The 24,425-nt window shown below is 32.2% G+C and overlaps 1 non-coding gene across 1 annotated transcript; it reads right to left on the bottom strand.

The window, feature by feature from the left end:
• Window positions 1-619: 619 nt before the first annotated feature.
• LOC148755099 (U6 spliceosomal RNA) lies at window positions 620-730 on the bottom strand. Its single transcript, XR_016019506.1, has one exon. It is a non-coding gene; the product is annotated as a U6 spliceosomal RNA (small nuclear RNA).
• Window positions 731-24,425: the final 23,695 nt, after the last annotated feature.

The raw sequence follows: 24,425 nt of genomic DNA, 5'->3' as shown, positions 1-24,425 counted from the left end.
GCCTCCATACTGTTTTCTATGGTGGCTGTACTAATTTACATTTCTACCAGCAGTGTATAAGGGTTCCTTTTTCTCCACAGCCTCTCCAACACTTGTTATAACCTGTCTTGTTGAGAATAGCCATTCTAACAGGCATGAGGTGGTATATCTCACTGTGGTTTTGATTTTCATTTTCATAACAGCTAGTGATGTTGAGCATGTTTTCATATATCTGTTGGCTGTTTGTCAATTTGGGCTTACTTTATGTTTCCTCATGATTAGAAGTACAATATGCATGTTTGGGGGACAGGAATATCATTGAGTGATATAGTGCTTTTCTCAGTGCATCATATCAAGAGGCATATGGTATTTATTTGTCCCATTACTCATGATGTAAACTTTGATCACTTCATTAAGGTCATTGATATCTACGCGGTCTCATCACTGTAGTTACCGTTTTTTTTTTTTTTTCCCTTTGATGCTAGCAAGTATCTTGTGAGGAGATACTCTAAAATAATGTTAGAATTCTGTTATTCCTCAACCTTTCACCTGCTAGTTTCAGCATCCTTTGATGATTCTGGCATGAATCAATTTTTATTATGATAGTGGTCAAATGGTGATTTTCTAAAACCATCAATCCAAAATATGAAAAGACTTCAGGTGTTTGTGTGTCATTTCTGTGCCTGGGTCATATCAATCTTTTCTGTGTTGTTCTAGTTTTAGTATATGGACTTGTCACCAAAGCAAGTTCACTAAGAAACATATTTCAAAAAGAGAGAGGGAGTAGAATTCATAATCTCATAATCCTTACACAATTCTTCATTTCCTTTCATGTTCTTCCAGTCTTCGTGTGCACATATACATAAATTATACGATCTGAGAACGTAAAATGCATACATTTTTCACTTCAGGATATTTTCATATTTTTTTACAGAATTTTCAACATAGTTCTTCTATAATATTTTAAATATCTATTAGCATTCATTCTTCACCCTGTATTTCACAAGCTTTTCTTCTTTTAGATTCTTCAAAAATAATCCTCTCTCATGTATGTCTCATGGGCTACTCCTTGACCATGAAATGAACCCTAGCCCCCAAACTCTTAGTCTATATTTTAATGTAAATGATACTTTAATGAAACTTAAACTAAAACCATACCCTCCATTATGTCTTTCTGTACTTCTTCTTCAAGTAATTATCATAATTTACAAGTATATATTTCTTTAAATTATAAAAAAAAAAAAAAAAAAAAAAAGTCTCTGACTAGACTGTATGTTCCCTGAAACAAAGGACGCTGGCACCGAAGACAATACGAACATCATTCCTCGATCCTGGTGAACACAGATGGAATGAGTGAGTGCCTTGCTGCTGAACATTTCAACTATAGAAGTCTATTTTGTATTGTATGTACTGATAAACATAGTCATGCATATTGCTCTTTTCAGTAATAACTTATTTCAAAACTTTAATTGAATCAATCTTAATGGGCCAATGCAATGGTACATTCACTTTGATCTTTGGTGCAATTTTGAGTTGCAACCAACACTTTAATAGTCATGATGCATGACAATTGTTAGTAAAATTAGTCTCCTTCCATCAGCTTATGCAACTTTATTAACAACTGTCACCCCAATAAACTTTAGTTTAAAAAAGAAAGAAAGAAAGAAAACCACACACACAAAAAAATAGTCATCCATGAAGGGCTTCTCGGCAGCATTGATTTCAACAAACCTCACTTTTATCTTGGATGCAAGCTCTTCTAATAGGATGATCAAATTAAACTCTCCTTTAGTTTAACTAATTAAAGATGCTGCCTCCCTAAATTCCTGTTCTTTATCATCTTTACAATCCTAGTTGCCATTATTTTTATCAGAAATAATCCACCTCTTATCAACCAACTGTCATTTTATTGTAGATTCTAGAACCTTGTTATGTTTCATCCTCAAAAATGACTGAGATCTAGAGCTATCTCCTCAGGAAATCTCTTTACAGTTAAGTATCTTCACAGCTATTCAGTCTTAGTGATGTTACAATTGTGACTCAGACAAATCAAGCAAACCTAAGATACCTGACTGAGAAGCCCCACCCTCTTATTTCTCTTTAGAGGTTGCATAACTTGACTTCCTAAAACTATTTTCATTGAAATTAGCCTTCAGTGCATAATGTCCTTCAGCACTTTCACTCCAGATATATTTTTGTCTTCTGTGTTTTTTTTTACGTTGCCTCTTGGTGAATGTCATTTCTCTTATGGCACCTCCCAACACTGTGCACCAAAACTAGCATTCCTAAAGCCAAAAACCTTTAGGTACAAAACACCTACGTTTTCATTTACATGCTGAACCATAACTAAGGATTCTTCTACAACAGTGTCTTCTCTGCTAGTATTTTGCATGTGCAACTTCATTTGTAATAAAGACTAATGTAACTAGTGCTTATGGCTTCTCTCATCTCTTGAGCATAAACGATAAGGAATTTACTCAGATTCAAGCTTTACACATCAATTATTTTTTTCACAATGTTGTTCAGGGCACCCAAAATATAGCTTTAATTTTTTAAAGATGGCCACAACCTGTTTCATTGACTTATGATTGCTGTAACTATGTTAGATGAAGGAAAGGTACCCTGAAGAGAAGCTGTATTTTACTTATCTCTGTGTGGCTACACTAATCAAAGGGAGAAGGATTAACATGAGCTTTTCTTAATGATTTTGAATTACTTAAGTCATAATTACATGATTTAAATATCTTGTGAACATTTTTATAAACTATTCTACCATCTCCATAGTATGGCTCCTGAAATACTTGAGTATGAGATTCACTGATTATGAACAAACACTCTGAAGATTTTATGTTAATTTGATTGTGTCATTTAATCCCATTGATTAGGGTTTTCTCCATTAATGTTTCTCCAAATCCATATCACTGAAAAGTGAAATTCAGTTTTACCAATACAAAAACATCATTTTTATTAATCAGTGATTTTAATTCTTACTTATAGTTATCATGAATCTTTAAATTATCTTATGTTTGCTGTAACTAGCAATATTTACAGGACTACCTTATGTAATTAATTTACATTTTTATATTTTTTTTTATTAAAGTTTATTGGGGTGACAGTTGTTAGTAAAGTTACATAGGTTTAAGGTGTACAATTCTGTAATACATCATCTATATAGCACATTGTGTACTCACCACCCAGAGTCAGTTCTCCTTCTGTCACCATATATTTGATCCCATTTACCCTCATCTACAACCCCACTGTCCCTTACCCTCTGGTAACTACTAACCTATTGTCTGTGTCTATGAGTTTTTGTTTCTTCATTTGTTTGTCTTGTTCCTTTGTTTACAGTTTTATATACCACATATCAATGAAATCACATGGTTCTCGACTTTTTCTGTTTGACTTATTTCGCTTAGCGTAATAATCTCAAGATCCATCTTTGTTGTCGCAAATAACACTATTTCATCTTATGGCAGAATATCTTTTTCAAGCTGAGAAGAATGATGTGATATTTCATTTCACAGTTACTCATTTTTTAAAAAATTACTTTAAATATTCTATTGTGGGCTAAAAACCGACTCCAAATATGGTAATAAATGAGCCTCAACACAATTAACTCAGTGTCTCTTTGAGCAGTCCACAAGTATATTGCTGCATGTTTACTTTATTTGTACATAGCAACACTATCTAGATTTTGTTTAAAAATTTATTTGAGCTTAGGTCTCTTGAAAGTTTTAAAGGCAAAGTTTTGGATGTGTAAGAAAAAGAGTAGCTTTGAACCAAGACATTTAATATTAATAACAACAGATCATTTCACTAATTAAGTATTCAAAATCATTTGAAGCTTTTTAGTTTCTGATGTTTATGTCATCTTTATTAATGCTCTGAAATAATTTCTTGAAACATAAACCTGGCAATTAATTAAGCAGCATAGTTTTCTTTAGGTTTTTTATTTTCTTATAAAACAAAACAAATACAATCAAAAGCTAAAACATTGATAACACTGTTTCAACAATAACAATAAACAATCATTGCTATGATTACAAATAATGAATAAGCTTTTAACGGAGAAGGAACTGTCATTATGTCGATATCATAAAAATCAAGTTCAGACTTTAGGTGACCGTCCATCTTTAATGTGTGTGTGTATTTTCTTATTAGGTTGAAAGTTGCAACTTAAGGAATAAGGCAGTTGCATAATTCAATTCTTTTATTTCCTTTAAAGGAAGTATTAGGAGTATTAGTTTACATTTAGCAGACAGTCATAGAATATATGAAGTATAAAAATTTCTCTTTTTAGAACATAAGCATAATACAAAGATTCCTTATGCATGCTTTAATTTCAGACATTTATCTTTATTTCCCCAAATTTGAAAGTCATTTTCTAAAGCATGAAAGCCTAAAAACATCTTTACTGAAGGATTTTTTAAAAGTTTTCAGGAATGTCTACAATAATTTTTTATCTACATTCATAAACCACTTGAGGATGTTTGGTTACTTGTGATTGTTTAATTTAAACTAGAGCACACAGCTAATCTCTCCAGGACATCTTGATGACCGTGTTGCAGAGGCCCTTGAATTAAAGCCAGTGTAAAATAGGATTGAGGCTAGGGATGGTGGCAGGGAAATCAAAGATATCACCTTGAGAATTTCTAATTGCTGTGTAAGCATCAAGGCAGAATAAAGTGTGCGTTAGGTAAAGTAGGGCCAAGATACACAATTGTATTTGTAGTGAGTGAAATGCAACTGTGAAGGCAAATCTGTTGATGCCTGAAAGACCACACATGGAGAGGTGGTGAACTTTTCAGAAGGCTTTGTTATTCCAGCTGTGCACTAAGAATAGTATAAACCCTTGCATGTATCAATTTACTTCATTAAGCCTGAAATTTCTAAACCATTAAATAGTTGATCTTCTTAATCCAGCAACTATGAGAGATCACTGTTCAGAAATCACTTGGATTATGCAATGCTGGTCTTAAACTGTATTAGGATCTATAAGGTTTTTGTTGACTAAGACAGTAAATACGACATTAATTGTCTGAGTCACAACTGCCAGACTAAGGCAAACTGAAAGAGAGTTAGACCTTGTAAGTCACTAAAGTCAACCCAACTGTATAAAATCCTAAGTATCCTGGAAATGTGTACAATAGCTTATTCTTTAAAAGTAAAATTGCTTTTGAACACTTTCTTTCAATGAATCTCATATTAAAGCAAAAGGACATTGATTTTCTTCTTGTAGAAATAAATCTTGCAAATCTGAAGTTGGATAGACTCTGGTTTGCTTAACTAAGGTTGTTAGTACAAGCTCAGAATTCTTTATCCAATACCCTAGACATCAATGTCTTTTAGATTTCAGAGGTTTTCATATTTTAGGAAGGTATATATGATATATTAATACTTTGTATATATGATATATTAAGTTAAAAGGGTGTCTGAGACAACACCCTTTATTCAAATACATTAATATTTATACAGTGAAATGTATGAATATTCATAGTATGTGGGATAAAGACCAAAACTAGCTTAATGTTAGATTGGAATAGGTTTTGCTGCCACAATTTGCCACAAATTTATTAAGATATGTATGATTTAGAGAGTTTTTAGATATTGTAATTAGGTGCCTGTGATGGTTCACTTAGTCACTTAAGGGTCCAAAGTTTCTCCACTACCTATTTCTAAAGCAACACAGAGGGAATGTAATGTAACTTCATGAACATTGGAAAGATTCTTTGCAAAAGAAAATTCTTACCCTTGAGTAACAATGGAGATGGCTTAAAAAAATCAGTCATCTTTGGGAAAGATATAAGATTGATCTAAATTCTCTCCACAGTATAATTAACTAATACAAGATCATTTTGTGGAATGTTTTGATAATAGGGTCAGATGCTGTAAGGATACTAGAATGAAAAAAAAGTAAAGAAAAGTTTTCTTTAAAATTTAGAATACCCTAAGTTCCCCATCTCCTAGTCTGAACACATTCTCATATTTCTCCCTCCAATTTTTGCTTTATAAGTCCTGTCAAGGAATTTGAATTTTATCCTACTTGTAATGGAAATTCATGAAAAGCTTAAGCAGGAAAATGATCATATCATATTCACATTATACAAAATGCCCTGGCATCACCGTAGAGAAAAGAGGAAGACAAAGATTGGAGGGCGGGAAGCTAATTTAAAAAAAACTGCAAAAACATAAGTTTCAATGTTCTAAAATCGCCAAATATCAAAATTCAAAAAAATATCTATGAAGCAGAACCGATACAATATAATGCTTGTTTGGATGTAGGGAATAACAGAGAGCCAAAAATTGCTCCAAGATTTCTCTTTGAATGATGATATCTTTCATTGAAATAGACCATAAAAGTGGAATAGTTCTATGTGTGGAGGGTTTAGGGGCAGAACTGAGATAATGAGCTCATACTAACTTTGAGGTTTCTATGTGATACCCGAATGGAAATATCTAGACAGGTAGTGTTATACTTGAAAGTTCAGGGGACATGTATAGGCTTAGTGATTTAAATATTTCTTAAGAATATATCAATGTTGAAGATAGCACAGAGGTCTATGAAGTGAGAAGTGAATCCTAAGACCACCATTAACTACAATTTTGTTTCAGGAAGAGGCACCCGCAAAGCAGACTGGGGAAAAAAGTCAGATTTTTAGGAGGAAAACCAAAAATTCAGAGAAACTTGTATCCTAAAGTAACAGAATATTTCAAAAAGATCATATTGTTAGATGAAGAAATTAGTTGTTTGTAGAAAAGAGAAACAAACTTGTTTACTAGGTGTAATGGCAAGGAGGTCGCTAACAGCCACCATGCAGCGACAGCTTCATGGAGTCACGGAGCAGAAGACAGACTGCACAGGGTTGTGGAAGAGAGAATAAAACAATTTTGGTGTGAGGAGAAGAAGAGAGGTAGAGTTGTAGCTATTTCAAAAAAGAAAACGTAACATGGAGAGACTTGAGCCTGTTATTAAAAAAAAAAAAAGATATATGGAGGAATATTGAAAACATTGGAGAGACAACGAGTAAAGTTGAACAAGGGAGGGAAGGCATTTAGGAAACTTTATAGGTTTGATTGCAAAGAGTTGTCAGTTTACAGCTTCTATTTTCCCCAAGAAATAGGAGCTGAGAGAGAAAGTGGTGGATGTATGAAGTTTGAGATGACAAGAGGACATTTGAAATAGCAAAAGTGAAAAATAAGAGTGAATTGACTACAGAAACACAGGAAAATCTCAATATTACATTTTCAATGGAAGTTGCAGCTGAATTTATGGTGGCCTAGCATATCAATCTGCACAATTAATTTTTATTTAGCAGTACCACGAGAACAGAATAAAGGTAATTGCTGTATGGGGGAGATGACAAGAGATGCCCAATATTCAAAACAAGAAAGTATATACTGGAGAAATTTATATTGATTTTTATTGTTTTAAAATCCAGAAAATCTATTTGAAAAAATAATTTTATGGAAGTTAAGAATTGAGTAAGAATACATCATATTAAACTAACCTCTCTCTAGTAGGATTAGCAAACTGGTGGACGAGATAAATGCTTTAGATGCAACGTGTTCTGTAGGTGACAAGGCATTTATTTGCTAACCTTATATAAACTCCACAAGTAATTAGTCTGTTTTTTTGTTTGTTTGTTTGTTTTTATTGCTACAAAAACAACTGTGACCACTATTGTCAGAGAGTAGGTCCAAAGTAAATATCTGTTGAATGAATTAGTGGATGACCTTGTGATCAAAGATGTGACTTAGACAATCATACAGCTTAATTCATACTAGGAGTGTTGACGATGGGATGAATGTTAAGCTGAAGCAAAATATCCAGTTGTGTGTCCTTTTTTATCTTGTCTAATACAATCTGGATGAGAAAAAGACAGCATGGTTATAAAGTTTTTATTTGATATATTATACAAATAAGATGACCTTACATGAGAATAAATAGAAAATGCTGCACTACCATTTAAATTTAACTACACAAGTATAGGGTGTAGGAGGTTAACAAACAAACAAACAAACAAAAAATATTGTGATGTCAAAGGCATACCTGCAAAAAAAATCCAATTATGATTTTATGCCAAAAAAAAAAATGATGCTCTAATGTGGCAATACTGTCCTGTGCATTGGTTGAGCACATTTGGAACACTATTCTCAGTTTTGTGTGACATTCTGGGAAATTAAATAGAGATTATCTTGAAGATGGTAACTAAAATCTCCAAACCTCTGAGGGAAATAGAGATGGTGAGCATGAAGAATGAGAGGCGTAGGGAGAAAATTATAGCATTGTCAAATATAACAAAAGAAAAGATCATTTTCTGGTGGATTGTAGAACTTCCCACTTATGGAGGAGGTTGGACTCACTGACCTTTAAGATACTGTCATACTCAGATTCTCTGCATCACTTGTCCTAAAGGAAACCTAGAGGGTTTTAAAGAAAAGATACAAGACTTAAAATAAACGTTTTTTGTTCTTTCTCACTAATAGGGTTATCACAAAAGCAATCAGTTCCTCTTCAATTGAGTCTTTTCAATAGAATATTTTAGTCCCTCAATCTTGTTGAGCCAATCTTTTTTCTTCTTATAAATATTTGTCTGCCTTGCAATTGAAAAAGCGTCACAGTTAACAGATCCAAATTCACTATGCATAATCTTGTCTTCCCTAGATTTATGGGATATGGATATTTTTCCAGAAGATAAATTTGCTTTCAACCACAGTATTTGATGAGGCACTATATTCTAGATTCTTCAGATATCTAAAATGAAAATGTAAGCTATATTTCTATCTGAATAAATTTGAAACTGTGACTAATTTATATATACAAACACACATACACACATGCACACACACACGCATAGATGGTGCCAAAAAAAAATGTATACACATTTTTAAAAAGGAAAAATCTATATTAATTGTAATACTCCATATATACTGATAACAAAAGATAAATACAAGTCATGTATTTGCACTGACTTCTGCAATTACAAGAGGTGCTCAACGTGGTTACCATCAATGTCCAGACACTTCTGATTACAGTGAACTACTTCTTGAGCACAAATAACATCTCTTAAAATGTATACATATTACTTGTATCCATCTTTTGTTATTGGTATGTATTGAGTATTACAATTTTAATATAGATTTTTTCCTTTCTTAAAATGTGTATATATATTTTTGTCTCTCTCTCTCTCTCTCTCTCTCTCTCTCTCTCTCTCTCTCTATATATATATATATATATATATATATATATATATATATCAATTCAACTCACAAAAATGGTGCAGATATTCAAGTTAGAATGAATATCATACTATCTGCCTGTGAAGCAAAATTATTGTGTTTATTTTAAATACTGTTTTATGGGTTTTTTTCATGTAAGTATATAACACAAAAATGAAATTAAGCCAGAGTTTATGCTTATGTCTGACAAGCATTTCTTTTTGATACCTATAATTTCATTAATAATATTAATATCAAATAAAATCCCCATAGATTCTTTGATACAGCATTCTGTCTAGCAAATTTTGGAAATGCTACATGCCTGAGCCCTGATGTCTGAAGAAGAAATGTCAATACTCCTTATGGTGTATGGTTTCCTAATGAGTTACTACAGTCCTTCATGCTGAATTCCAACACTCTTGATGTTTTTCCAAACAAATTATATAGTTTATACCTTTAAAGAGAAGATTCAGCTAACTAGAATTAATGTAAGAAAAATGGGTAATGTTATATTTACATATTTATAAGTATATGTTAATTTTTAAATGATTTTTATGATTCCCGGTGAGATTCTGATTATAGAATTGTGTCCTAAACCACTTAATCTGTTTGCACTATTTTAAGCTTAACTGTAAATACAATATGTATCTGACGACTACTGTCACATACCTGAATTCTGATATCTTAGATATAATATCAAGTAAAAATCCAGACTTAAATCTACTCTCAATATATACTGACTGCCTTAGTGTTTACACAACACTAAAATAACGTGGGCTTAGACCACTAAAATTAAATAAATTGCAGTTTTAAAATATTTCAAGTTAAATTGCATATATATATATGTATATATACATATATATATACATACATACATATATATACATATATATATATATATATACAAGATTTCTAGATTGGTTTCTTCACTTTATGTTTGATTAGGCAAAACTTTTGACCTGTAATTTTCTTGGATCAGACAGAAAACTTTATGTTAGGACATTTGAAATGATCCATGAGAGGAAAACATTTTCTTAGTTTCATTACATATATATATATATATATATATATATATATATATATATATATATATATATATATATTTCGGTCTGAAAAATTGAGAACCAAACACAAAATGAGTTTGGATGAACTTAAGAAGGGAAAATATAAACCATCATTGGAAAATAGTCTTATGGATTAATTTTACATATTATTTAACTTTCTAATGTCATTAAATTTGTCTTTTATATTTTAATTTCTCCTAAATGTATAATTACATAAGGACAGTAGCAAGTAAAATAAAAATTCACATAGAAAAATCAATGTAGTATTTTTCTCTAAATTTAGCTAGAAAAATTGTTCTGATTTCAAATATATTAGGTGGGTGCAAAACTAATTGTGGTTTTTGCATTTATTTTTAACCCTTTAAACCACAATTGCTGTTGCACCAACCTAGTAATTAACTGGGTAAATGTTGGTATTGTGAGAAGGAAAGCACTATAGCAGAAATAGGATTGGCTTAAAAGTCAAAACCGTTGAGCTCTCCTATGCCCTCCATTTTCTAGCTATAGTATCCTCAGTTAGTCTCTTACTTTAAGACTAAGACTCTTTCATCTCTATTGTGGACAATAGTATGTTCTTAGTTTATTTTTCAGGTTCTGTTATAGTAAAGTGGACTTATAAGACAACTACAATGCAAATAAAACATGTAGTGGAAATAAATGCTATTATGCTAAGCACCATCTTTCTGTGTATTTTTCGCCATTCTCTGTACTCTTAAAGAATGTTTTCTGAGAATATTTTGCTCCAGATTCCCTTTCTGTGTCAAAGGAAGTTTTTATAATATCTCTATAATATTCTTCTAAAATAATGCAGATAATAGAATGGAATTGCATAAAGCCCATAGATACAATATAATTTGGACAGCATTATAATTATTGAGTGTATTTTAAAATAAAGATTAAAATTAATTGCTTGTGGAAAGACATTTTTGTCTCTTCACTACTTTGTGTATCGTTAATGAATGACTGTGGTGTTGTTTGTGGAGCGACTTGTGCCAAGGCTAGTTGGATTTTGATAGAGCATTTTGTCTAGTAAACTTTGGCAGTGCTACAGTCCTGGGCCCTGGTGTTTGAGGGCGAAATGTCGGTACTTCTTATGCTGTGTGGTCTCCTACTGAGCTATTGCAGTCCTTCATGCTGAATTTCAATACTCTTGCTAACAGTCGGTTTTAACTTTTAGACAAAATTCATATTCTCTGCAACTCAATGGAATTATATACAAAAAATACGAGTAAGTCATAAAAAAATTTCTATGAATACTGGTTGGAGTGAAGGCTGAGGCTTCTGATTTCACTGAACCTCTTTGGAATCAACATTTACTAACTAATACACAGTATGGTCTAGTGGAAAATGTGCTGGATTTGGAGTTCAAACTTAGGTTTGGGGTAAACATTGTATATGTGCCATTTCAAGTAAGTCACATCTCTGCACCTCAAGCTTCTAATTTTAATGAGCATGTAGAACTCTATAATTTATAGGTTTCTTCTAAGACTATTGCTTCCATAATTCAAATATTCTAGATAAATCTTATCTTTGGAAAACATTTTGTTGAAATCAATGCAAGAAAATTTTTAAATATGCCAATTTCAACACATATGTTACAGGTTCTAGAATTGGCATTGAGTCACTGTTGGAAAGTGCTATTGTTTAGGTAGCCTCCTAAATTGAAATATGACTCTTTTATTACAATGTGTCATGCCAAAAAAAAGAAGAGTTATGCAAGGCTCTAGGCTGTATGATTATCACAGCTGTTGTTATAAGCATCTTAGAGGAAAATAGAGACTACGTAGATTTTGGTTTTCATGAAAAAAGAGTAATTTACTACTTGACTTACATACTTAATCATCGTGCTCAGAATGTAGCTTAAAATTTCACTATTCAGATCAATAAATGCTATAAAGTATTTACACAGAATTTAATATATTGCATTTTCAGTGTTTTGGAGTGAATATATATTTGTAAATATGGGGGTGCCAAAAAAGTGTATACAAGTGGACACTTTGGTCAGTGTTGCTCAAGCAGTAGTTCGCCATAATTAGAAGTGTCTGGGCACTGATGGTAACCACTTTGAGCACCTCTTGTAATTGTAGAAGTAAAACATGACTTATATTTATCTTTTGTTTTCAGTATATATTGACTATTACAATTTTAATAGAGTTTTCCTTTCTTTAAATGTTATACATTTTTCCCTCTGTATGTTCCTATGTAAACTGTTTAAAAAACAATTTCACAATATAAGAATATTCCCAAATTACTATTCTTTCATTAAATAAGAGCAGAAGAATATTTGATTGTCACTTTGATCATGATGCTATTTTTCTTTTTTTCTTTTTCCTTCATGGCTCTTTACACCTACCACACCATCTAAAGCAGGGGTGTCCAAACTGCGGCCCGCGGGCCAACTGCAGCCCATGATTCATTGTTAATTGGCCTGCAGCAAGTTCCAAAATTACATTTAGTTTACTTAAATAAACCAGGTGAGGCAATACATACTTTACCTCAAGTGAGTGGCCTAGCTATTTGTGTATTTTACCTCATATGGCCGTTGGTGAAAAACGTTGAAAAAAGTTTGGACACCCCTGATCTAAAGTCTTTGTTGATCTTTCCAGCTTTCAATTGTCTGGGCCTATTTAATCTACACAGTCTTTTTCTTACTGCCTACCTACCTCTACCTGTTCTTCTAGTCAATACTGTCTTCTCTTTTCTTTAGTTCTTTTCTAATTCCCATTTCCATCTTTTTGTCAAGAAAGAGCTTCCACTGCCTAAAATTACCTCCATCTTCTCTATTCCCACACAAACCACATTTATCTTTTTTCAGAGTAATCACTTTATTGTTGTTTTTTAATTACACATGCCCATTACAAAAAATTCAGGCAAATATGCAAGCACTAAAAATGCGATAAATTACTCTAGATCTTACCATTCACAAGTAATGAGTATCGACTTCCTGTGAACATTATGTTAGACATCTCTCTATGCATGCATATGTATATGCCAGCTGGATAAAAATGTCCTCAATAAAGATTCCACTGCAATTTAAAAAACTTACTAAAAGATTGACTCATTAGTTTTTCAGCCACATAGTTCAACTTTAGATATTACAGACTGTGTCAGTGTCTTTTAAGAAGCATGCTACACCTCCTCCAACCCACTCTAACCTTCCTTTCCTTCAAACTCTCATTGCTCTACAACAATGTCTACATGTTAGAACTTGTTGGGCTCTCATTTTTATGTTATTTATTTATTTATTTGTTTATTTTGAAATCAAACTAAATTCAAGCTCTCTTAAAGAGAGGGGCTTTGTCACATTTATTTGTATATCTCTCAGTCTTTGCCTTGTTCTTGGCTGACAGTAACTTAGACACTCAATAAATATTTGTTTGCTGAGTAATTAATACAATTAAAAAGTATTTGTAATTTTTTTATTATATATTGATTTTTGTCTTCTCTACATCCCTTCTTCTCCTTTCCTTTGAGAATAGCCATTCAGTCCTTAATGGCCTAATTTGTTAGTATAATATAATCTCTCATGCCCAATAGTTGGTTCCAGAATGGGTATGTGAACTCAGCTGGTCTAATCATACTAATACTTAGGACCACCTTTGGTGATTAAAGAAAAGGAAGCTTGCTCTTCTCCTGAATGCCCTGGTATATGGGGATGAGGCTTGAAAGTACTACAGCCTTTTGTCACCACTAGGTAGGTCAGATTGAAGAAGATGCCAAACGAAAAATGTTTGGAACAAGAGAAAAGAGAAACTGAGCCACTGGAGAGCAGATTAATCCACACAGGAAGAGGAAATCCACACTATATTTGAATGAGTCAGTAAATTGTCTATGTTCTTATTAAGTCACATTGAGTTAATTCTTCATGTATTTGAAAATGGTTTCATCCTAATTCATACATGCAAATTAATATTTAGCAACAACATTGCATTAGATAATTCCTAGGAAGTATAATATAGGAAGCGCACATGCTGTAATTTATATTTGTTTAAGTATAAATTCTGACGGCCATACTAAGAAAGTACTATATAACTTATTCTAGTGGAAGTTTACCATGGTGCAATGACTTCAGAAAACTCAGTTTCGTAAAAAGTTAAATATGTATCTACTCTATGATCCTGCAATTCTGTACCTAGATACTGACTCCAAAGAAATTAAAACATAGGTCACCAAAAAGACTTGTTCAAGACTGTTTATAGCAGCCATATATATATACATATATATATATGTTTTCTTTGAATGGAACTGACCAAATATCTAAATATCTAAAAATAATACAATAACTCTGAGAAATGACACAAGAATGCCTTTCAAAATATTTTGTTAAATTCATAATGTTAATTGAATGAAGGTAAAGATAAGCAAAACAAACATAAGGTGACAGAAATCAAAACCGGTTGCCTTTGGGTCATGAGAGTTGAAGACAGGGAATATAAAGGAACTTTTTGGGTGTTTTTTTAATCTTGATTGGAATGGTGGCTATGTGAGTTTATGTATTTATCAAAATTTGTTGAAAAGCACACTCAGGATCTATACATACAAGATGCACAAATTTTACCTTAATAAAAAAGATTTAAACAACTAACCTGTAAATGTAATGTTACTCTTTTCCCTAAAATGTATATGTACTGGCAATACTAATATGCTAAGTTTAGAAATAAAAGTATTCACTTTCATGAATCCAAAATTTTTTGTTCTTTAGCCTAAAATTTCAAATTAAAATAATATCATTACATGTCAATGTGCATTTTATTGTATCATTACTGGATTTAACATTTTTTTTCAGAAGTAGTGTTTTCAAAGGTATCAAAATATATTCAATTTAATAGGGCTTTTTATAAATATTATTATAAATGTAGAATAATAAAGTATCATTAAATATAATTATAAATATTATAACTACCATGAATATTATAAATGCTATAACAAACATTACTCATTTTTTTACTTAAATTATTATTTATATTGAAGTAGAACAGCACATATTATAATCTTTATATTTCTATGATTTTAAAATATTAATCTGACTAATAAAATGTACCTCACAATTACATTCCCTTTCAATAATGGTGTCATTATATTTTTTTTCAGTTTTATTTAAAGCCATCCACACTCTCAAATTGGTCCTCATTGTAATTTTGGCCAATACTTTAAATTTCAGGATACCTGATTGGGATAAAAGACAATGTTCCTTAAACTTATGAAACAAATTATTTTTTAGCAAAAAGAAAAATAATAATTTCACTTTACCAGCACCATGTTCTCATACATACTTTGCAGTTGCCCACAAATGAAATTTGGTTCGTAGAAATATTTATTGGGAAATACTGATTAACAGTTTGTAAATACAGCATAAGGTTTCAAGACATTTTTCATTCAATAAGCATAATTCTCATATCAACACATGTATAATTTGAGAGAGGAAGAACATTTATGGAATCATTTTGAGTATTATGATAATAAAATTACGATATTTATTTTATTGAAATTTCTTAATATATCATTATTTTAATTACACAGGTAATTTTAGCTGCACAATTCTGTATATACATACTATATAAATAAACTAAATTGTTAGGAGTGAAAATAACCCTTAAAAGCAGGTTATGATTGCAGTTGCAGTCTCTAAAAATTTATTAAGGTTTTTATTTAAATTTATTATTAAATAATAATCTGAGTTCTATGCCCTAGGATATTATGATCATTCTAAATTTCTTGTTTTTTACAAAGCATATCATAAATTGTCATAATTTCAAATAGATTCATTGTCATAACCATGAAAGTAAGCCATTTAACTTGAAGCAATAGATTTTGTCGTTTTTAAAGAAAATTCTCTTTAGCCTTAATACTGATATTACTATCCATTTTTCTTAACTAAAGAGCACTCAAAATTAATGCTAAAAAGCCTCCCAAAGTCAAATGTTTCAATGATTTCAGTATTGCCATATTTGGTGTGTTTTCTTTAATCTAAGTGACATGTTTTGCATAAGGTCTGTATTCGTGGACAGGACCAAAGTATGTTCCCTGTTTACATGTAAATTGCATATACATTTGATTTTCTACAGTTCTAGCAACCATTAACAACTTTTAATCCAGAGTATTGTATCTTGTTAGAAACTGACATTTCCAGTGAATAACTTTGTCTGAGAATTCAGTTTCTCATACTTTACCATGAAATAGCCCCAATCTGTATAAAATAACACTGACTCTTTGGAGAACATTATGCACTGTTAACTGAAAATATCTTCCCATTTTATTCTCACATCAAGTAATGTATGAAGGAAAGAAAACTGAAAATAAGGTATTAGGCATGAAATTCACATTTATTTGCAAATTTTTAATTTGCTTTTTAGTGTCAATGTGAATTAAATGATATGACTCTTATTACAGATATTACATTACCATTTGAGTGCACAGTTTTCCTGATAAACATTTAAAAGTATTACTAACGTTGATTAGTGGCTGAATGGGCTTCTTTAATGAACACAGGTTGTTGAGAGTTCAATCACAAATCTCATACAAGAGACAGCTCCTCAGGTGGCCAATGACCCACCCTTGAAACTCAGAGGGTCTGTTTCAGTATTTCCAAATATTTTTTTTAATTAAAATTTATTGGGCTGACAATGGTTAGTAAAATTACATAGGTTTCAAGTGTACAATTCCGTAATACAACATCTATATATCACATTGTGTGTTCACCACCCAGAATCAGTTCTCCTTCCATCACCATATACTTGATCCCCTTTACCTTCATCTACCATATCCCTCCCCCCTTAACCTCTGGTAACCACTAAACTATTGTCTGTGTCTATGAGTTTTTGTTTCTTTATTTGTTTGTCTTTTTCCTTTGTTGCTTTCAGTTTTATATCCCACATTTCAGTGAAATCATATGGTTCTCGACTTTTTCTGTCTGACTTATTTCGCTCAGCATAATAATCTCAAGATCCATTCATGTTGTTACAAATGACACTATTTCATCTTATAGCAGAGCAGTATTCCATTGTGTATATATACCACAGCTTCTTTATCCAATCATCTTTCGAAAGACACTTTGGTTGTTTCCACATCATGGCCACCGTAAATAAAGATGCAATGCCAAACATTTTATTCAAGGTGGTGGTGTCTTTAATGATGCTGTGTTTGTGACACACAGACACACACACACACGTAGACATACACACACAAAAGTGCCTTTCCAAATATCAGTGAAAGTTTTAACTTAATGATTTTTTTTCACTTGTATGCATACTGTAAAAAAGATGCTGAAAAACAAAAAAAGACACAGAGAGAAAGATTTCAATCAGTCTGTCCTTCAAGCCTCTCCTGAAAAATTAAAGGGATTGTGTCACATTAGTGGACGTTTGAATTTGACATCGTTCACTTTTCTAAGGATATTAATGTAAGATATGGTATTTTTATTTTTCCATAATTTGGGGGAAATTATTATTGTTTGAAAGTTCAATTATATTGTAGTTAATAGTGTTATTATAGCTGAATCATTGAAAGATTTCTAAGCAATGTAATATCTTGGAAATGAAAAAATATTAATGTTATGTAAATGTAGTGCTCATCAGGTAATAACTGTTATTAACTAACAGACCACTGACCATGAATATGCACAACTGTTTTCAGATATATTATGATATACAGGGAAACTATGGAGAATTTGGTTAAGAACATGAACTTTAAAATAAAACTGTCTAATTTTATGTTCTAAAAGTAATAATTCTTAGCTATGTAACTTTGATCAAGCACCTTATGCTCTCTGTGTCTCAATGTGTTCATCTATAAAATAAATAATTGTAGCCACCTCTTAAGGTTCTTATGAAGACTAAATCAAATGATAGGGGAATTATGACATAAAGTGCAGCACCCAGTGGATATAAATAAGTATTAAATAAATAGCATGTATTCTTATTCCTTGATACTTTAAAAGAGTAAACTTCTTATCCATTTATCTTGAAGGTTTTAGACATGTATTAAATAAATGGTTTGCATATTTTTATTCCTTAATACTTGAAAACAATAAATTTTATATCCATTCATCATTATAGTTTTTAGACAGATATATAGCTTAGATTAACTCTAATAACTTAGTCTAATAATTTATGTTCTTAAAAATTAAATTATGTTTTAGGAAGGAAACATTTATCCTTCCAAGATTCCTGGAAACATCTGTATAAGAAAAGTAAGACTAACTGTACCCTTTTTCTTTCTAATTTCTTCTTTCCCAGGACTACTGCTACACCATAAGTTATATATAAACTTAACTGTGTACCACTGCACTTTATCAGTATGTAAACATGTAGATGGATATTTAGGTGCTGTTTTGCTTAAAATATGAATTGAATTATTCAATTTATTTAATTTAATTTAAGTATTTAAAATAATCATTTATTTTATTTAATATTCACATTATTAAAAACATGAATTAAATTTTCTACATGTTTATGCAAATGCTGATAAAGTACAATGGTGTTAACTTTCTCTGTGTATACAGTCAAGTACTGAGAAGGACCAGTATCTTTAATAGATGATTTTTACGTTACATAGATTTATGTACCTTGAATGAATTTACTAAAATTTAGGTTTCCAAATATTTTGACTAAATGGAAGGTTATCATCATGAAAAGTGGTCCCAGAAGAGGTACCTCCAGAAGGAATTCTGTCCCTGAGGAAAATGACAGGTATCCTTCTTGGCATATCACCTGAGCTTGAAAGTGCTTGATAATAAAGGGTTTGCAGACCTTTAACAGTTCATTCTTCTGATGTTCCAATTAATCCTTCTTCCTTCCCTGAGGTCTGATTTCTGTTCAGCCAGTTGATAATTTAGTGCACTTGTCAAACATATTTTGCTGATTCTTAACATTCATCTTTACTTGAGGTTTCTCATCTTTTCCTCTGACCTTCATATTGACTACATAAGGCCCGATTTAGAACTAAAGACATCATTTCTCTGTGCTTCTCATCTTCAGTGGCTATATTTCTCAACTCTCTCAGCTATCAGCTCAATATTGTCTTTGCTGAAACAGACTTTATCAATGGTCATTACATATAATTCTTTCATTTCCTATACTCTGATCCCCCACGGACACTTTAAGGGTACCACCAGCATTACCATCAAAGGTGATTTCAATCTGAGGAATGCCATGTGGCTCCTAAGAAATGCCTGGGATGTCAAACTTTCCAAGTAAGTTTTTCCTGCATTGTTAACTCCCCATCTTTATAAACTCAAATTGTCATTAGAATGAGAAGTGAAAGCCTGAATCTCCTGTGTGGAAAGGGGGCATTATGCTTAATAAGAACACTTAGGTCTTTCTTACCAATTTTAATACCAAAGAAAAGATGAGTGACATTCAGAGACAAAAACCAAAAATCCTAACATTTTCTGATCTGTCTCCAGGCAATTTGGTTTCTTGGGCAGCTGCTCTATCAACAACAATTTTATTGGGGTGTATGCTTTTATTTAATTAATTGCCATTGAAGAAGTCCTGCAAAATTTTCTGAGACTTAGAAATACACATAAGGCTTTGACTATGACTTGTCAAACATAAAGCTTTTTTACTGGGACCAGGGTGACAGGTTTTATGTCTGCCTTCAAATCTTTAAAATGTGCATGAGTTATGTTGATTTTCTCATGCAAAAAATCTATCCCAGTACTGATCTGAGCATTAGTTGAATACTTTAGCATGTTTAAAGCTATACAGAAGAAAGAAGCAGTATTTTTGTCTCAGTGGTGTCCATTTACACTTGCCCTTGAACTTGGTAATGAAATAGTTAACCATTTGGTTGTATACTCACAAGTGTATGTAGTTGTAATCCTGATCTTAAATTTTCAGCCTTAACAGTAAGGGTGAACACATCAAGGTGTCACTTCCAGGTCAAAGATCAACACACTTTTTAGGCCTCAATATCTTGTCCAAACCATAAGTGACAGCAGTGACAGTTGGCTCATTGATGATTTCAGTCAAAATGAAACCAGAAACTATGCAGGGATCTTCATAATATTGGGACTCATTGAAGCAAGTGATTCTGCAATAATGATGATAGTCCACTGAAGTTTTCTTTATCTTTGTCAAAACTATGGAAGTTATCTCCTCTGGGGAAGTGCTTTAGTTCTTTCCTTGTCTTACACCTGGAATTGGTTATATTGCATATCATTCACCACCATAGATGACTAATGCTTTTTATTTGAATGGCAAATTACCTAAGCAAATCTATGCAGACCCGATCATATGCTTGATATCAGAATCTCTGTTGGTGGAGTCATTGCAACATGATTCCTTTCAGCAACACCAATAAATCATTCTGTGCCAGTGAGTCAATATGACTTAGAATTATCTTGTTTCCCTGCTCATTGGCAATGATATTCACTTTTCCATGTTGGAAAACAGCTCTCTGGAAATAGATGGTTCAAGATTGTTGTCAACAGCCAACATCTTTGACATATTTTCTAGGGAGGATAGATTTGGCTCACAGGAGAAAGATGTAGAGAAGACATTGAAGCTAATGTCATGTTCAATCCATTGAAGATATTTTTAAATACAAAATGGAAAAGAAATTCAAGAACAGTCTTTTCAAACTGTCATCAGATTCTTGAATCATACTGAACCCTACTTCATAGAAGATGCTAAGTGGAAAGAGCTGTTGTTTCTACTAGGCAGGGGAAGGAGACAGAGGTAAGAGTGCCAGCTACCCATACAGCCGGGGTGCAAAGAATCTAGGGGAAAGTCAAAAGTCAAGTCCCAATAGAACTTCAGGTCAAAATAAGAGGAGAAGAATACAAACATATCTTAAGTAAAATGAAACAAGCCAAGGGACAATGCTTGGTTACATTGGAAATGGGGAATCAAGGAATAAAAAGAGCAGGTCAAAAGCAGTAAAGGAAGAAACAGTGTGGACAAGTTTTATAAATGTGGAATTGTCATCTCTATGTGATTTTATATGCACCTGGAGTATAGTTGAATCTATGAATTGGACTCAATGACAGAGTTGTCATTCAATTGATAATTAGAAAAATCCGTTCCTGGCAATCAGTTTCCCTTTGAGGCATCCTATTCCATCCCACAACATTTCTCAAAGGACATGGATTAAATACCCTCATCAACCAGCTTGTAATTTTATAAATTTGAGTCTTTTTCTCAATATCCTTATATTGGAGAACCCAGAATTAAGCTACTGTAGAAATTTTCTGTCCAATGCATAGATAACCAGTCTCAACTAATTTCTGATTAACTTCTAATAAATTGTAACAAATATCAGGTATTTTATCAGTTACTTCACAACCTAGTACTCATGTTGAATTTCCTATCAATTCTGTGCTTATCTTTTTCATTTCTGATAAACTGTATATACTTAGTAGTTATAATCATAGTAGTAGTTGTAATCATGATATTATTTTTAATTTCTCTCTAGTTTTTTAGTTTTAATTTTACAAAATATATTTGGCATGCTCATTCCCTAGTGAATGAATAATTTTATGAAAGCACCTTCATGGTCATAAAAAAATAAAGTGGAAACCATTTTCATACTTCAAATTTAACAGATTCTTTGCTATTCTCCAAAAGCTGAGAGTGATATTTCCAAATGTATTGAATATGGAAACCTATATTATGAGAGCATCCAGTTGTACAAGTATATTTAGGAGGACATTCTGAGAAATTCTGTTCTATCCTATCAAGTATACTTTGAATTTGGATTATATCATTCAACATCTTTACATTCCACTCTAAGTTTGTGTCAATGACTCATAAGCTTTCAATGCCTCTGGAACTCCTTCTGAATTGACAATAATTCTTGGGGAACTTGTTACTAATCTACCTGTTACTAACCTACTAATATCCACCTCATGTATTTTCCACAGGGTTATTATTAGTGACTCTATCAAATATCTTACATAAGCCCTGTGGATTATTCTAATATCCCTATCAGATAAAGAAATGCCACTGGTTTGATCAAATAATTCTCAGAATTATTCCAGAGGTTGAAGCTACCTAGATTTTTATTCATTGAAATTACTTACAATCCTATCTTTTTCTAAAAATTCTTTGGTGCTGCATCTAATACTTAACTCTGAGTATTTAATTTATTTAGTTGATGCTTTGTGAGGATAGTGTGTGTTGGGGGGAAAAAAGCCACATATTCATTGACACCTTTCCCATTGAGAGGTTGGGAATCTATGCCTCCTGCCCTTGAATCTGAGTGGGCTGGCAATTGCTTTCACCAACAGAATAGAGCAGAAGTCAAATTAGGTCACTTCTGAGGGTGCTTTTAAAAGCCATGCAATTTCCTCCTGCTTCCCTTGGAATGCTCACTGTGAGGCAAATCAGTTGCTATATAACAAGTTCAACTGCCCTGAGATCAACAAGCTGGAGAGAACACATGTAAGTGGTTTGATTGAGACTCTCCATCTGGAATCAATATTCCAGCCACCTCACCAAGGCAGCAGACCTTTGAGTAAAGCCATCTTGGACATTCTAGACCAGTACATCCACCAGCTAAATACTGCTGAGTGGCCTCAGTTGAGGACATAGCAAAAGAAGCACCCCAGTCCGTGATGTACATAACCCATGTGAGATTATTAAAATGCTTGTTGTTTTAAGCTACTAAGTCTTGGAGTAATTTGGTATGTAGGAATAGTAACTGGAAGAAGGAAGATGTCATTATTCTCTTGTTTTAAAGTAGTGAATGTAGCAGTGAGTGCTCCATTTGGAAGCAGAATAGAAGTACTATTAATTGAAAAATGCTTTCCTTCCATCTAAATTCTTGTCTTTGTATACGATGTCACCATAGCAATTCTTCACTTTTATTTTGGTATATAATTTAGAAACTGAAAAATTCAATCAAACTGAATTTTTAAATTTCATGTATTTATTTACATTGCAAAGCATTATACCAAGAAACAATATTTTCAATTTTACAAATTTAATGAAGCAAATATTAATACATTCTAGCATGGCTATCCTGTGTGAAAATAATAAAGTATTAACTGGCATATTACAGTTCTGAATATTTTAATTATTAATATTTATCAATCTTATAAAGTTGATCAAATTGAGATTTGAGAGGTTTGTTGTTTCTTCTTTTTTTCTTGTCAAGAAATTGGAACTTTACCCTAAACACTGCTTGAGTCACCTTGAAACGTAATTGAGTCACCTAGTCAAATACTCAGAGCTATTGCCTGGCAACTGAGATGTTTGTAACATGCGAGTATAAATGCAATCTGACAGCCTGATCCTCTTTTATGTCTATTGATAAACTTCATAGGCCATTGGGATATCAGAACAGTATGTACACCAGTTAGGAGTTGAATTTAAAGCAAATATATTTAGATATATGTAGTAATTTGTAATTTGCAAAAAAAAAAAAAAAAGCGTATTTTTTCCTCCCTCAAAGTTTGGTTACTGGCCAGAAGGAAACAAGATAGCTCTACATATTAGTTACAAACTCAGAATGCCCAATATGACCTTATCCCAGACAACTTTTCCAAATTATCTGTTAGATTCATAAATTCTCACCTACTTGAAAGACTTGTTCCAGCAATTGTTGCTTCTCTTGAAATATAATCTTCCCCCTCTCTCCTGAATCATTCTAACTAAGAATACAATGCAAGAAAATTCTCCCATTATAAAAATAAACACTCTCCTTTCCACATGTTCACTTGGCTACTTTCCATTCTTCTACTTCCCTTTAAAGCAACACTCTCTGCCTCAAACTCCTCTTGTTTTCTCTGAAGACTGCAATCAGCCGAGTATGTTCTCCACTCCACTGAAACTGCCATCAAGATCACCAATGACCTTCACATTGCCAAAGTCAGCTATCAGTTTTGTCTTCATCTTACTCTTCCTATCAGCGACATTTGATACAGTCAATTGCTTTTTCCTATTCTTTCTTTCCTTCTTTCTTTCCTTCTTTCTTTCTTTCTTTCTTTCTTTCTTTCTTTCTTTCTTTCTTTCTTTCTTTCTTTCTTTCTTTCTTTCTTTCTTTCTTTCTTTCTTTCTTTCTTTCTTTCGCTCATATTTTTCTTCTTCTTTTTTTTGTTTTAACTTGCTTTTATAGAATCTACAACCTCTTGGTTTTCTTCCCACCTCTTTGACTACTTGTTTTCAGTCTCCTTTGCTGATTCATCTTCCCTCCCCTAAATTCTAACAGCTATATTTCTGT

Source organism: Rhinolophus sinicus, chromosome 16, assembly GCF_057876585.1.
Source record: "Rhinolophus sinicus isolate RSI-liver-muscle chromosome 16, RSI-T2T, whole genome shotgun sequence".
NCBI lineage: Eukaryota > Metazoa > Chordata > Mammalia > Chiroptera > Rhinolophidae > Rhinolophus > Rhinolophus sinicus.
The sequence above is the reverse complement of the archived record's forward strand: the minus strand, read 5'-3'. Positions and strand labels throughout refer to the sequence as shown.